Below are 15832 nucleotides of genomic sequence, written 5' to 3' on the forward strand. Positions count from 1 at the left end.
ATTTAGTTCTTTAAGGTTAGATGATTTGTAGCGTTCTTCCATGTCCCATAACCCTTGGCAAAAATCATTCCCCATATGAGCGCACCATCCGTGAGGACTGGCGTCAGTGGTTATAGTATGAGATGGCGTTATTACCCATGGAACACCACTCAAATGGTCTGAATCTAGCCACCACGTTAAGGAAGTTAAAACCTCCTGGGACAAGGTTATTTTTGCATTTAGGCGACCAAGTAACCGTCTTTCTTCTTGTAGGATTTGGTGTTGCAGTGTTCGGGTATGATATTGGGCCCATTTTACTGCAGGTATACAAGAAATAAGGGATCCCAGCAATGACATAGCTTGTCTTAGGGATATACGTGGACTATTTATTGCAGCTATGACTATCTCTGATGAGTAATATCTTTACCTGAGGGAGAAGACACTTTTGGGTTATAGAGTCTAGATGGAACCCCAAGAACGCTTGACAGGAAAGTGGAGTAAGTCTGGATTTGTTGGCATTGATGATCCAGCCTAGATCCTGTAGAGAGGAAATTGCGTGAGCCAAGCGGTCAGCACATTGAGTGATTGAATTCCCAATGACCAAAAAGTCATCCAGGTAGGCAACAATTAATGTTTCCTTTTGGCGAAGATAGGCCATCACCTCTAGCATTATTTTGGTGAAGATCCTCGGCGCTGTAGATAGGCCGAAGGGCATAGCTGCGTACTGGAAATGACGAATCTTGCCGTTGATTGTCACTGCTACCCTGAAGAATTTCTGGTATCTGTCATAGTAACATAGTTAGTAAGGCCGAAAAAAGACATTTGTCCATCCAGTTCAGCCTATATTCCATCATAATAAATCCCCAGATCTACGTCCTTCTACAGAACCTAATTGTATGACACAATATTGTTCTGCTCCAGGAAGACATCCAGGCCTCTCTTGAACCCCTCGACTGAGTTCGCCATCACCACCTCCTCAGGCAAGCAATTCCAGATTCTCACTGCCCTAACAGTAAAGAATCCTCTTCTATGTTGGTGGAAAAACCTTCTCTCCTCCAGACGCAAAGAATGACCCCTTGTGCCGGTCACCTTCCTTGGTATAAACAGATCCTCAGCGAGATATTTGTATTGTCCCCTTATATACTTATACATGGTTATTAGATCGCCCCTCAGTCGTCTTTTTTCTAGACTAAATAATCCTAATCTCGCTAATCTATCTGGGTATTGTAGTTCTCCCATCCCCTTTATTAATTTTGTTGCCCTCCTTTGTACTCTCTCTAGTTCCATTATATCCTTCCTGAGCACCGATGCCCAAAACTGGACACAGTACTCCATGTGCGGTCTAACTAGGGATTTGTACAGAGGCAGTATAATGCTCTCATGTGTATCCAGACCTCTTTTAATGCACCCCATGATCCTGTTTGCCTTGGCAGCTGCTGCCTGGCACTGGCTGCTCCAGGTAAGTTTATCATTAACTAGGATCCCCAAGTCCTTCTCCCTGTCAGATTTACCCAGTGGTTTCCCATTCAGTGTGTAATGGTGATATTGATTCCTTCTTCCCATGTGTATAACCTTACATTTATCATTGTTAAACTTCATCTGCCACCTTTCAGCCCAAGTTTCCAACTTATCCAAATCCATCTGTGGCAGAATACTATCTTCTCTTGTATTAACTGCTTTACATAGTTTTGTATCATCTGCAAATATCGATATTTTACTGTGTAAACCTTCTACCAGATCATTAATGAATATGTTGAAGAGAACAGGTCCCAATACTGACCCCTGCGGTACCCCACTGGTCACAGCGACCCAGTTAGAGACTATACCATTCAGGGGCGGACACTGACAGCTTGGGGCCCCTCAACATCTATGGCGACAAAGCTACATTATATATATATATATATATATATATATATATATATATATATATATATATATATATATATATATATATATATATATATACAGCTACACATACATACATATATTACATAGTCTCCTTCATTATGTTTATTGCCGTCCCTTATTATACAGTGCCCTCTCTTGTTAGGTACAGCACCATCCCTTACATATAGGATTATATAAAGCCCCGTTTTTATTACATACTGCCCTGTCTTGCTAGCTGTATAATGCAATGATGGCTGATAGAGCATGGGAAAGCTTCCTTTCTAATGGAGGAGCTGATGGACTGATCGTCTGGTCACCGGCTCCTCCATCAGCAGTCATTTTATATCTAAAAAGAGAGGGGACTGTGTAATAAAAGAGGGCGCTGTGAATAACAAGAATACACTATGTAAGAGAAAGCACTGTACATAACAGCAGAAAAAGCTATATAATAAGGGATGGCATCATAAAAAGTGACTACACTATATACTGAGGGATGGCACTATACATAATAATTGAGTACACTATACTAAGTGACTGTGCTATACATAAGTGAGTACACTATATACTAACGGGCTGGTTTAGACATAATAAGCGATAATAACATCTTCCTCCACCTCCCCGTTCCTAAATTCATTATAAATCCCCTTTCCTCCCATCTCAATCCCCCACACCCCTCATTGTCCTGCCCCCCCACATACCATCATTGTCCTCTCCCTCACCACCCCCATCATTGCTTTCTCCCCCACCACCCCATCATTGCCCATTCCACCACCCCAATCATTGCCCATTCCATCACCTCCACCATTTCCTCCTCCCCACCACCCCCATTATTGCTCTTTCCACCATCATTGTCCTTTCCACTACCACCCTCATCATTGCTCATTCCACCACGTCCATCATTTCCTCCTCCTCCACCACCCGTACGGGCAACGTACGGGCTTCCAATAGGAGTGGGGAGTAAGCCATTAAGTCATTACCAGACACTGATAGTGGATTATCTCACAGGAGAGGAAGAGGATCAGTAGTTGACGTTCAAAGAGCCTGATCCTTTTCTCCACCTCTGGGGAGATTCGGGAGGTCCGGTTATACATTTATTGCTCTCTTGGACCTGCAAGAATGATCAAATTGTGTTGATTTCTCTCTAATGTGCACAGAGACCTTTAGGCCGGAATCACACATGCGAGAAACATGTCCGTGTCTTGCATGTGAAATCCAAGCTCTGGTGACAGCACTCCAGAGTGGAGCGTGCGGCTCCATGTGTTGCTATGCGTCCGCACGCTACGCTCCACAGTGCCGGCGCCAGAGCTTGGATTTCACATGCAAGACATGGACGTGTTTCTCGCATGTGTGATCCCGGCTTTAGTGTGAGTCTCATAGCTGGTCCAGTGAGTCTCCATTGCCCAAGATCCCAAAAACACCAGGAGCTGTCATTGTTGGAGGTAGATACATGGATAGATAATATTTAGATAGAATAGATAGATGTTAGATAGATAATAAATAAATATATAGATAAATAATAAGTAGATAATATATAGAAAGATAATAGATAGATGATATATAATAGATGATAGCTAGATAATAGATAGAAATGGGATAGATAATATATAGATAGATGATGAGATAGATAGATAGATAGATAGATAGATAGATAGATAGATAGATAGATAGATAGGTAGGTAGATAATAGATAGATTGATTGATTGATTGATAGACAGACAGATAGAAAGACAGACAGATATATGGACAGATAGTAAAATCCCATTTATTGTGCATCTTATTCCCTGGTTCCATTGCTGCCATATGGGTTCAGCAGCAGGTCGCAGAGGGGATGCTCTGCAGTGGACTGCACCTATAGCACTGGAGAGACCCTGCACACAGCTCTCCTTGAGGACCTGCTGCCAACCTCCTCCACAGCTGCTGCGCCTCCTAGAAGGAGCCTGGGCCTGGCCATGCTGCATATGACTGCTACAAAGCTTTGGATGTAAAGTTTTTCTATGGCAGCAATTTGGCCGTTCTTTGTTATGGCACGCTCAGTAAAGTGAATGCAGAGGGAGGAGCCCCCCTTCTCTCCTTACCTCCCCCCAGCACATTTTCCTGGGACTAATGTGACTTCACTGTCCTTTTATTGGCTTCAGCACATGCAGAGCAGGAGTATTGTCTGAGTTGAAGTGAAGTTGTATAGGAAGAAGACTGCAGAATCATCAAATCAAGCCCCCCTGCACTCCGTGGATACAATGACACATGCACCTATCTCTCCTTGGATCACAGTCACTGGCAGCTTCCTCTCTGGCACAGCAGCGCCTAGCCGTGCTGCAGAGTGAGAGACAGGAAGCCAGGAAGGGAGCAGGAAGGATGGCTCCCTGCCCGCAGCACATGAGGGCAATCTGGCCAGGCGCCCTCCGGAGCCTCGGAGCCAGATAAACTGGCCAGATTACCATCATTATTAGCTGTCCTGCAGGGCCCCCCTCCTCCTCCGGGCCCCTGTGCAGCCGCACCGGCTGCACATGCGGTATGTCCGCCCCTGATACCATTTATAACCACCCTCTGCTTTCTATCACTAAGCTAGTTACTAACCCATTTACACACATTTTCCCCCAGACCAAGCATTCTCATTTTGTGTACCAACCTCTTGTGCGGCACGGTATCAAACGCTTTGGAAAAATCGAGATATACCACGTCCAATGACTCACCGTGGTCCAGCCTATAGCTTACCTCTTCATAAAAACTGATTAGATTGGTTTGACAGGAGCGATTTCTCATAAACCCATGCTGATATGGAGTTAAACAGTTATTCTCATTGAGATAATCCAGAATAACATCCCTCAGAAACCCTTCAAATATTTTACCAACAATAGAGGTTAGACTTACTGGCCTATAATTTCCAGGTTCACTTTTAGAGCCCTTTTTGAATATTGGCACCACATTTGCTATGCGCCAGTCCTGCGGAACAGACCCTGTCGCTATAGAGTCCCTAAAAATAAGAAATAATGGTTTATCCATTACATTACTTAGTTCTCTTAGTACTCGTGGGTGTATGCCATCCGGACCCGGAGATTTATCTATTTTAATCTTATTTAGCCTGTTTCGCACCTCTTCTTGGGTTAGATTGGTGACCCTTAACCCCTCTGTGACCTTAGACGTACTATCCCGTCGAGGTGCCCTGGGCTTATCTGACCCTGGACGGGATAGTACGTCATAGCCGATCGGCCGCGCTCACGGGGGGAGCGCGGCCGATCGCGGCCGGGTGTCAGCTGCTTATCGCAGCTGACATCCGGCACTATGTGCCAGGAGCGGTCACGGACCGCCCCCGGCACATTAACCCCTGGCACACCGCGATCAAAGATGATCGCGATGTGCCGGCGGTACAGGGAAGCACCGCGCAGGGAGGGGGCTCCCTGCGGGCTTCCCTGAGCCCCCCGCAGCAACGCGATGTGATCGCGTTGCTGCGAGGGTCTCCTCACCTCCCTCCCTGCTCGAGCCCCGGATCCAAGATGGCCGCGGATCCGGGTCCTGCAGGGAGGGAGGTGGCTTCACAGAGCCTGCTCAGAGCAGGCACTGTGAAGCAGCCTGCACTCCTATCAGATCAGTGATCTGACAGAGTGCTGTGCAAACTGTCAGATCACTGATCTGTGATGTCCCCCCCTGGGACAAAGTAAAAAAGTAAAAAAAAAAATTTCCAAATGTGTAAAAAAAATAAAAAAAAATATTCCAAAATAATGAAAAAAAAAAAAAAATATTATTCCCATAAATACATTTCTTCATCTAAATAAAAAAAAAAAACCAATAAAAGTACACATATTTAGTATCGCCGCGTCCGTAACGGCCCGACCTATAAAACTGGCCCACTAGTTAACCCCTTCAGTAAACACCGTAAGAAAAAAAAAAAAAAAACGAGGCAAAAAACAACGCTTTATTATCATACCGCCGAACAAAAAGTGGAATAACACGCGATCAAAAGGACAGATATAAATAACCATGGTACCGCTGAAAGCGTCATATTGTCCCGCAAAAAAAGAGCCGCCATACAGCATCATCAGCAAAAAAATAAAAAAGTTATAGTCCTGAGAATAAAGCGATGCAAAAATAATTATTTTTTCTGTAAAATAGTTTTTATCGTATAAAAGCACCAAACCATAAAAAAATGATATAAATGAGGTATCGCTGTAATCGTACTGACCCGAAGAATAAAACTGATTTATCAATTTTACCAAACGCGGAACGGTATAAACGCCTCCCCCAATAGAAATTCATGAATAGCTGGCTTTTGGTCATTCTTCCTCACAAAAATCGGAATAAAAAGCGATAAAAAAAATGTCACGTGCCCAAAAATGTTTTCAATAAAAACGTCAACTCGTCCCGCAAAAAACAAGACCTCACATGACTCTGTGGACCAAAATATGGAAAAATTATAGCTCTCAAAATGTGGTATTGCAAAAAATATTTTTTGCAATAAAAAGGGTCTTTCAGTGTGTGACGGCTGCCAATCATAAAAATCCGCTAAAAAACTCGCTATAAAAGTAAATCAAACCCCCCTTCATCACCCCCTTAGTTAGGGAAAAATAAAAAAAAATGTATTTATTTCCATTTTCCCATTAGGGCTAGGGTTAGGGCTAGGGTTAGGGCTAGGGCTAGGGTTAGGGTTAGGGCTAGGGTTAGGGCTAGGGCTAGGGTTAGGGCTAGGGTTAGGGCTAGGGTTAGGGCTAGGGTTAGGGCTAGGGTTAGGGCTAGGGCTAGGGTTAGGGCTAGGGCTAGGGTTAGGGCTAGGGTTAGGGCTAGGGTTAGGGCTAGGGTTAGGGCTAGGGTTAGGGCTAGGGTTAGGGCTAGGGTTAGGGTTAGGGCTAGGATTAGGGTTAGGGTTAGGGTTGGGGCTACAGTTAGGGTTGGGGCTAAAGTTAGGGTTAGGGTTTAGATTACATTTACAGTTGGGAATAGGGTTGGGATTAGGGTTAGGGGTGTGTCAGGGTTAGAGGTGTGGTTAGGGTTACCGTTGGAATTAGGGTTAGGGGTGTGTTTAGATTAGGGTTTCAGTTATAATTGGGGGGTTTCCACTGTTTCGGCACATCAGGGGCTCTCCAAACACGACATGGCGTCCGATCTCAATTCCAGCCAATTCTGCGTTGAAAAAGTAAAACAGTGCTCCTTCCCTTCCGAGCTCTCCTGTGTGCCCAAACAGGGGTTTACCCCAACATATGGGGTATCAGCGTACTCAGGACAAATTGGACAACAACTTTTGTGGACCAATTTCTCCTGTTACCCTTGGGAAAATACAAAACTGGGGGCTAAAAAATAATTTTTGTGGGAAAACAAAAAGATTTTTTATTTTCACGGCTCTGCGTTATAAACTGTAGTGAAACACTTGGGGGTTCAAAGTTCTCACAACACATCTAGATAAGTTCATTGAGGGGTCTAGTTTCCAATATGGGGTCACTTGTGGGGGGTTTCTACTGTTTAGGTACATTAGGGGCTCTGCAAACGCAATGTGACGCCTGCAGACCAATCCATCTAAGTCTGCATTCCAAATGATGCTCCTTCCCTTCCGAGCCCTCCCATGCGCCCAAACGGTGGTTCCCCCCCACATATCGGGTATCAGCGTACTCAGGACAAATTGGACAACAACTTTTGTGGACCAATTTCTCCTGTTACCCTTGGGAAAATACAAAACTGGGGGCTAAAAAATAATTTTTGTGGGAAAACAAAAAGATTTTTTATTTTCACGGCTCTGCGTTATAAACTGTAGTGAAACACTTGGGGGTTCAAAGTTCTCACAACACATCTAGATAAGTTCATTGAGGGGTCTAGTTTCCAATATGGGGTCACTTGTGGGGGGTTTCTACTGTTTAGGTACATTAGGGGCTCTGCAAACGCAATGTGACGCCTGCAGACCAATCCATCTAAGTCTGCATTCCAAATGATGCTCCTTCCCTTCCGAGCCCTCCCATGCGCCCAAACGGTGGTTCCCCCCCACATATCGGGTATCAGCGTACTCAGGACAAATTGGACAACAACATTTAGGGTCCAATTTCTCCTGCTAACCTTGGAAAAATACAAAACTGGGGGCTAAAATATAATTTTTGCGGAAAAAAAAATATTTTTTATTTGCATGGCTCTGCATTATAAACTTCTGTGAAGCCCTTGGTGGGTCAAAGTGCTCACCACACATCCAGATAAGTTCCTTAGGGGGTCTACTTTCCAAAATGGTGTCACTTGTGGGGGGTTTCAATGTTTAGGCACATCAGTGGCTCTCCAAACGCAACATGGCGTCCCATCTCAATTCCTGTCAATTTTGCATTGAAAAGTCAAACGGCGCTCCTTCCCTTCCGAGCTCTCCCATGCGCCCAAACAGTGGTTTACTGCCACATATGGGGTATCAGCGTACTCGGGACAAATTGGACAACAACTTTTGAGGTCCAATTTCTTCTCTTACCCTTGGAAAAATAAAAAATTGGGGGCAAAAATATAATTTTTGTGAAAAAATATGATTTTTTATTTTTACGGTTCTGCATTATAAACTTCTGTGAAGCACTTGGTGGGTCAAAGTGCTCACCACACCTCTAGATAAGTTCCTTAGGGGGTCTACTTTCCAAAATGGTGTCACTTGTGGGGGGTTTCAATGTTTAGGCACATCAGTGGCTCTCCAAACGCAACATGGCGTCCCATCTCAATTTCTGTCAATTTTGCATTGAAAAGTCAAACTGCGCTCCTTCCCTTCCGAGCTCTCCCATGCGCCCAAACAGTGGTTTACTGCCACATATGGGGTATCAGCGTACTCAGGACAAATTGGACAACAACTTTTGAGGTCCAATTTCTTCTCTTACCCTTGGAAAAATAAAAAATTGGGGGCAAAAATATAATTTTTGTGAAAAAATATGATTTTTTATTTTTACGGTTCTGCATTATAAACTTCTGTGAAGCACTTGGTGGGTCAAAGTGCTCACCACACATCCAGATAAGTTCCTTAGGGGGTCTACTTTCCAAAATGGTGTCACTTGTGGGGGGTTTCAATGTTTAGGCACATCAGTGGCTCTCCAAACGCAACATGGCGTCCCATCTCAATTCCTGTCAAGTTTGCATTGAAAAGTCAAATAGCGCTCCTTCCCTTCCGAGCTCTCCCATGCGCCCAAACAGTGGTTTACTGCCACATATGGGGTATCAGCGTACTCAGGACAAATTGGACAACAACTTTTTGGGTCCAATTTCTCTTGTTACCCTTGGTAAAATAAAACAAATTGGAGCTGAAGTAAATTTTTTGTGTAAAAAAGTTAAATGTTCATTTTTATTTAAACATTCCAAAAATTCCTATTAAACACCTGAAGGGTTAATAAACTTCTTGAATGTGGTTTTGAGCACCTTGAGGGGTGCAGTTTTTAGAATGGTGTCACACTTGGGCATTTTCTATCATATAGACCCCTCAAAATGACTTCAAATGAGACGTGGTCCCTAAAAAAAAATGGTGTTGTAAAAATGAGAAATTGCTGGTCAACTTTTAACCCTTATAACTCCCTAACAAAAAAAAAAATTGGTTCCAAAATTATGCTGATGTAAAGGAGACATGTGGGAAATGTTACTTATTAAGTATTTTGTGTGACATATCTCTGTGATTTAATTGCATAAAAATTCAAAGTTTGAAAATTGCGAAATTTTCAAAATTTTCGCCAAATTTCCGTTTTTTTCACAAATAAACGCAGGTACTATCAAAGAAATTTTACCACTATCATGAAGTACAATATGTCACGAGAAAACAATGTCAGAATCACCAGGATCCTTTGAAGCGTTTCGGAGTTATAACCTCATAAAGGGACAGTGGTCAGAATTGTAAAAATTGGCCTGGTCATTAACGTGCAAACCACCCTTGGGGGTAAAGGGGTTAATATAGGGTTTTCATTGTTTCTTGGGATTTCACCTAGCATTTCATTTTCCACCGTGAATACCGTGGAGAAGAAGGTGTTTAATATGTTAGCTTTTTCCTCGTCATCTACAGCCATTCTTTCCTCACTATTTTTTAAGGGGCCTACATTTTCAGTTTTTATTCTTTTACTATTGATATAGTTGAAGAACAGTTTGGGATTAGTTTTACTCTCCTTAGCAATGTGCTTCTCCGTTTCCTTTTTGGCAGCTTTAATTAGTTTTTTAGATAAAGTATTTTTCTCCCTATAGTTTTTTAGAGCTTCAATGGTGCCATCCTGCTTTAGTAGTGCAAATGCTTTCTTTTTACTGTTAATTGCCTGTCTTACTTCTTTGTTTAGCCACATTGGGTTTTTCCTATTTCTAGTCCTTTTATTCCCACAAGGTATAAACCGCTTACAGTGCCTATTTAGGATGTTCTTAAACATTTCCCATTTATTATCTGTATTCTTATTTCTGAGGATATTGTACCAGTCTACCAGATTAAGGGCATCTCTAAGCTGGTCAAACTTTGCCTTCCTAAAGTTCAGTGTTTTTGTGACTCCCTGACAAGTCCCCCTAGTGAAAGACAGGTGAAACTGTACAATATTGTGGTCGCTATTTCCTAGATGCCCGACCACCTGCAGATTTGTTATTCTGTCAGGTCTATTAGACAGTATTAGGTCTAAAAGTGCTGCTCCTCTGGTTGGATTCTGCACCAATTGTGAAAGATAATTTTTCTTGGCTATTAGCAGAAACCTGTTGCCTTTATGGGTTTCACAGGTTTCTGTTTCCCAGTTAATATCCGGGTAGTTAAAGTCCCCCATAACCAGGACCTCATTATGGGTTGCAGCTTCATCTATCTGCTTTAGAAGTAGACTTTCCATGGTTTCTGTTATATTTGGGGGTTTGTAACAGACCCCAATGAGAATTTTGTTACCATTTTTCCCCTCCATGAATTTCGACCCATATGGACTCGACATCCTCATTTCCTTCGCTAATATCCTCCCTTAAAGTGGACTTTAGACAAGACTTTACATAGAGACAAACCCCTCCTCTTCTCCGATTTTTACGATCCTTTCTAAACAGACTGTAACCCTGTAAGTTGACTGCCCAGTCATAGCTTTCATCTAACCATGTCTCGGTTATTCCCACTATGTCAAAGTTACCTGTAGATATTTCTGCTTCTAGTTCTTCCATCTTGTTTGTCAGGCTTCTGGCGTTTGCGAGCATGCAGTTTAGAGGATTTTGTTTTGTTCCAATCTCCTCGCTGTGGATTGTTTTAGAAATGTTCTTACCTCCCTTCTGAGTATGTTTTCCTGGGTCTTCTTTGTTCAAGTCTAATGTTTTTCTTCCCGTCCCCTCTTCTTCTAGTTTAACGCCCTCCTGATGAGTGTAGCGAGTCTTCTGGCGAATGTGTGTTTCCCAGGTTTGTTGAGGTGTAGTCCGTCTCTGGCGAGGAGTCCATCGTACAAGTAATTCACACCGTGGTCCAGGAATCCGAATCCTTGTTGTCTGCACCATCGTCTTAGCCAGTTGTTTGCATCAAGGATCCTGTTCCATCTCCTGGTGCCATGCCCGTCTACTGGAAGGATAGAAGAAAAAACTACCTGTGCATCCAGTTCCTTTACTTTCTTCCCCAACTCTTCAAAGTCCTTGCAGATTGTCGGTAGGTCCTTCCTTGCCGTGTCATTGGTGCCAACATGTATCAGAAGAAATGGGTGGAGCTGAAGAGCTTTGGTATCCTATCGGTCACATCCTTGATCATCGCACCTGGAAGGCAGCATACTTCTCTTGCAGTTATGTCCGGTCTGCAGATGGCTGCTTCTGTGCCTCTCAGTAGTGAGTCTCCCACCACCACCACTCTTCGTTGCTTCTTGGCTGTACTTTTTGCTGTCACTTGTTGCTGTGTGCCCTTTTCTTTTTTGCTTGCTGGTATTGCTTCATCCTTAGGTGTGCCATCTTCATCCTCTACAAAGATTTGATATCGGTTCTTCAGTTGTGTGGTTGGTGATTTCTCCATGGTCTTCTTGCTTCTTTTGGTCACATGCTTCCACTCATCTGCTTTTGGAGGTTGTCTGACACTTTTTTCACCTTCTGTGACCAGTAGAGATGCTTCTGTTCTGTCTAGGAAGTCTTCATTCTCTTTGATGAGTTTCAAAGTTGCTATTCTTTCTTCCAGACCCCGCACCTTTTCTTCTAAAAGGGCCACTAGTCTACACTTCTGACAGGTGAAATTTGATTCTTCTTCTGGTCGATCTGTGAACATGTAGCACATGCTGCAGCTCACCATGTAGGTTGTCACATCTGCCATGTTGCTCCTAGATCCTGCTGACTTGCTGTGTGTTTTCCTTCTTGTGTAATCTACTCAGCCAAGCTCTCTTGCAATAATGTCAGGCAAAAATTTGCGCGCTGTAAGGCGCGCGGTTTGGTGATGCTTTCCAAGCAGCTGGTCCCGGCTGTACCCAACGATCTTCTAGCTTAGGGAGACTCTTCGCTTTTCCCAGAAGACACCTGGAATATGCAAATTAGCCTCCTCAAGCTTGAATCCCTGGAATCATGGATAGGGAGATGGTAATAAGCATCTTTTAGGTCAATGCCCCCCATTATACAGTTTGGAAAAATAAGTTTTATAGCGGATCTAATAGACTCCATTTTAAAATGTATGGTTTTCAATAAAAGAATTGAGTTTTTTAAGGTTTATGATTGTCCTGAATGAACCGTCGGGCTTGGAAATCAGGAATAAGGGAGAGTAGAATCCTCTACTTTCCTGTCCTTCAGGAACCTGGACTAAAACCCGCTTTGATAATAAGGTTTGAATTTCAAGATCAAGTGCCTGTTGTTGTGCAGGCGAGCTGAGGGATGTTATAATATATGATTCGTGGAGAAAGCGAGAGAATTGTAATTTAATCCCATCTCGGACAATATTTAAAATCCAAGAACTAGATGTTATTTTCTCCCATTGATTGGCGAAAAATTTCAATCTGCCCCCTACTGGTATATCATCAGTATTTGTTTTCTTTTGGGGGGTTGGGTCTTCTAAACATGGTACCTCTCTGTTTGTCCTCTTTAGTGGTCCATGTTGCTGACCTATCCGTTTGCCTTCTTTTGCCAAACGGCCTCCTCTTAAATGCTCTCCTGTAAAAGGGAATAGAGGAGTCAGGAAAAAGCTTTTTTCCTGTCTTTTGCCTTTTTGAGTATTTAGTCTAAGGTCTTACCAAAGAGGTACTCACCCTCACATGGGATTGCGCATATTTTAGATTTTGACTGCGCGTCCCCTTTCCAGCTTTTCATCCATAGCACTCGTCTTGCGTTATTTACGAGGCCTGCAGATCTTGCTGCCAAACGGAGAGAGACGGCGGATGCGTCCGCCATAAAAGCTGCCGCACCTCGTATTGAGGGGATGGCCGCCCGCAATTTTTCTCTGGAAACTTTATCCTCAATTTGCTGGTCTAATTGGTCAATCCAAATGAGCATTGACCTGGCAGCGCAAGTGCTAGCTACTGCAGGTTTGAATATTCCTGTAGTCGCTTCCCAAGATCTCTTAAGTGATGACTCAGCCTTACGATCTAAAAGTACCATCACACTGAACGATATCGCTAGCGATCCGTGACGTTGCAGCGTCCTGGCTAGCGATATCGTTCAGTTTGACAGGCAGCAGCGATCAGGATCCTGCTGTGATGTCGTTGGTCACTGCAGAAAGTCCAGCACTTTATTTTGTCGCTGGACTCCCTGCAGACATCGCTGAATCGGCGTGTGTGACGCCGATTCAGCGATGTCTTCACTGGTAACCAGGGTAAACATTGGGTTACTAAGCGCAGGGCCGCGCTTAGTAACCTGATGTTTACCCTGGTTACCGGCATCGTTGGTCGCTGGAGAGCTGTCTGTGTGTGTAAAAGTAAAAAAAACAAACACTACATACTTACCTTCCGCTGTTTGCCCCCGGCGCTGTGCTTCTCTGCACTGGCTGTGAGCGCCGGCCAGCCGGAAAGCACAGCGGTGACGTCACCGCTCTGCTTTCAGGCTGCTGTGCTCACAGCCAGTGCAGGAAAGCACAGCGCCAGGGACAGACAGCGGAAGGTAAGTATGTAGTGTTTGTTTTTTTTACTTTTACGATGGTAACCAAGGTAAACATCGGGTTACTAAGCGCGGCCCTGCGCTTAGTAACCCGATGTTTACCCTGGTTACCGGCATCGTTGGTCGCTGGAGAGCTGTCTGTGTGACAGCTCTCCAGCGACCAAACAGCGTCGCTGCAGTGATCGACATCGTTGTCGGTATCGCTGCAGCGTCGCTGAATGTGAAGGTACCATTAAAGGGTCGACAAGTAGTCCCGCATCCTCCACAGGTAGAGTGGACTGCTTAGAAGTAGAGGCTACGGCTGCGTTGACCTTGGGGATTTTTGTCCATGTGAGAAGGGTAGAAAGCTTCTTTGATCCTGTTTCTCCCACTCTTAATTAATGCTTTCACTGCTGGTATAACTGGAAAACATCTTTTTCTCTCTGCTAAACCCACAAACATTATATCTTGCGTGGTTTGCGCACCCTTTGTCTCCTCACACCCCATGGTATTTCTAATTGATTTTACCAAATTGTCCACACTGTCTAAGGGAAAACATGAGCGTCCCTCGATCTCTGATGAGGATGATGATGATGGCGATGATGATAGGGAGGCTTCCGAGAGCACAGCTTGGTCACTTTCGGAATCTGACACGGGTGTTGGAATTTTGGATTTACTTTCATGTGGTTTATCCTGGGACATAGCCTTTAGTTCCTCTCTGATAATGGCACATAAGTCCGTAATGGACACTGCCGCTCCCTGTGTTGTTTCCTTAAAACAGTCCTTGCAAAGTTTTTTGGGGTATGAGTCTGGAAGGGGCTGGCTACATAAGGCACATTCCTTATGTTTCGTCTTTTGTCGTTTTGTAGTCTGATCGTAATAAGACATAGCGAGAGAAGAAGAAAAGAGAGAGAAAGGCGGGATACAACGTCAGCTTAATAGGCAGAGTTAAAAACTCACCCAGTGAAGCAATTAGTACCGGATCAGAAGGCCGAGATCCTGTCCTGGATCCGTCGCTTTTACGAGCGGTCTCAGAGGATCCTCTAGTGCGATCTTTGGCGGGGGGTAATGGATCTCCTGCTGTGGGGTCCATGGCACCTGGGGATGACATCTTTGCATTGCCGATTTAGCCTGGGTTAATGGTTTAAATAGTGCGCCCTTTCCGTGCGGCACTGCGCATGCGCGAGTCCGCGCTTTCTCCCCCGCCGCTGATGCCGGCCTGGATGCCCCCGGAAGTTCACCATCCACTTCCGGGGCAATCTAACTTACAGCGGTCGGCGCATGCGCAGTCCGGGATTTCGGCACCGGACCGCAATGGGAGCGCTGCCCTTACTCACTGGACTCCTGCCGGCCAGGGCTTCCTCCCGTACCGCCGCTGCGTGATGCAGATGATGCCGGGCGGCCCTCCCTGGACCCGGCCATCTGCATGGTTCCCCAGACGAGGAGGGAGACGTCTAGCGGAACTTCCCCGACGCCGCTTCTAGGCTACAGCCCCTGCTGTTCTCGCGGATACTGCACAGGCGGCATGCATAGCCCAGGTATGTTCCTTTGTAGAAGTCCTGCTGTTCCCGCAGGAACAGGAAACCTAAACTGAGGAGGCGAGGCGGACCGCCCCCTTTTATCTTTCTGTAGGTTTCCTGTTCCTGCGGGGCGGATTCCTCTCTCCAGTGGGGTGCTGTCATGGCAAAGAGTAAAAGATGCTTTTTATTGCAAAAAATAGTTCTTGCATCACCACATTTTGAGAGCTATAATTTTTCCATATTTTCACCCACAGAATTATGTGAGGTCTTATTTTTTGTGGGACGAGTTGACATTTTTATTAGTACCATATTTGGGCACATGACATTTTTTGATCGCTTTTTATTACAATTTGTGGGAGGCAAAAGGAACAAAAACTAGCAACTTATGAATTACTTTTGGGGGGGTAGGTGGGAGCGTTAATACAGTTCCACGTGTGGTAAAATTGATAAAGCAGCTTTATTCTTCGGGTTAGTACGATTACAGCGAAACATCAGTTATCCTGGCACTT

At 44.4% G+C, this 15832-nt stretch overlaps 1 protein-coding gene across 5 annotated transcripts in view; it reads right to left on the reverse strand.

Moving 5' to 3' along the window:
• The window catches only part of NOPCHAP1 (NOP protein chaperone 1), a 44176-nt gene that overhangs the window by 25425 nt on the left and 2919 nt on the right, over window positions 1-15832 (reverse strand). For 2 of the 5 annotated variants that reach the window (XR_011320714.1, XR_011320715.1), the window contains exon 2: window positions 407-517. The exons of 2 other annotated variants lie outside the window; for them this stretch is intronic. The gene's annotated coding sequence lies outside the window, so the exon portion shown is untranslated. Of the gene's footprint in view, window positions 1-406; window positions 518-640; window positions 748-15832 lie in introns of those variants that run through there. One more of the 5 variants, XR_011320716.1, reaches the window with a different exon arrangement.

The sequence above is a fragment of the Ranitomeya imitator genome, chromosome 4 (assembly GCF_032444005.1).
Source record: "Ranitomeya imitator isolate aRanImi1 chromosome 4, aRanImi1.pri, whole genome shotgun sequence".
In the NCBI taxonomy this organism is placed as follows: Eukaryota; Metazoa; Chordata; class Amphibia; order Anura; family Dendrobatidae; genus Ranitomeya; species Ranitomeya imitator.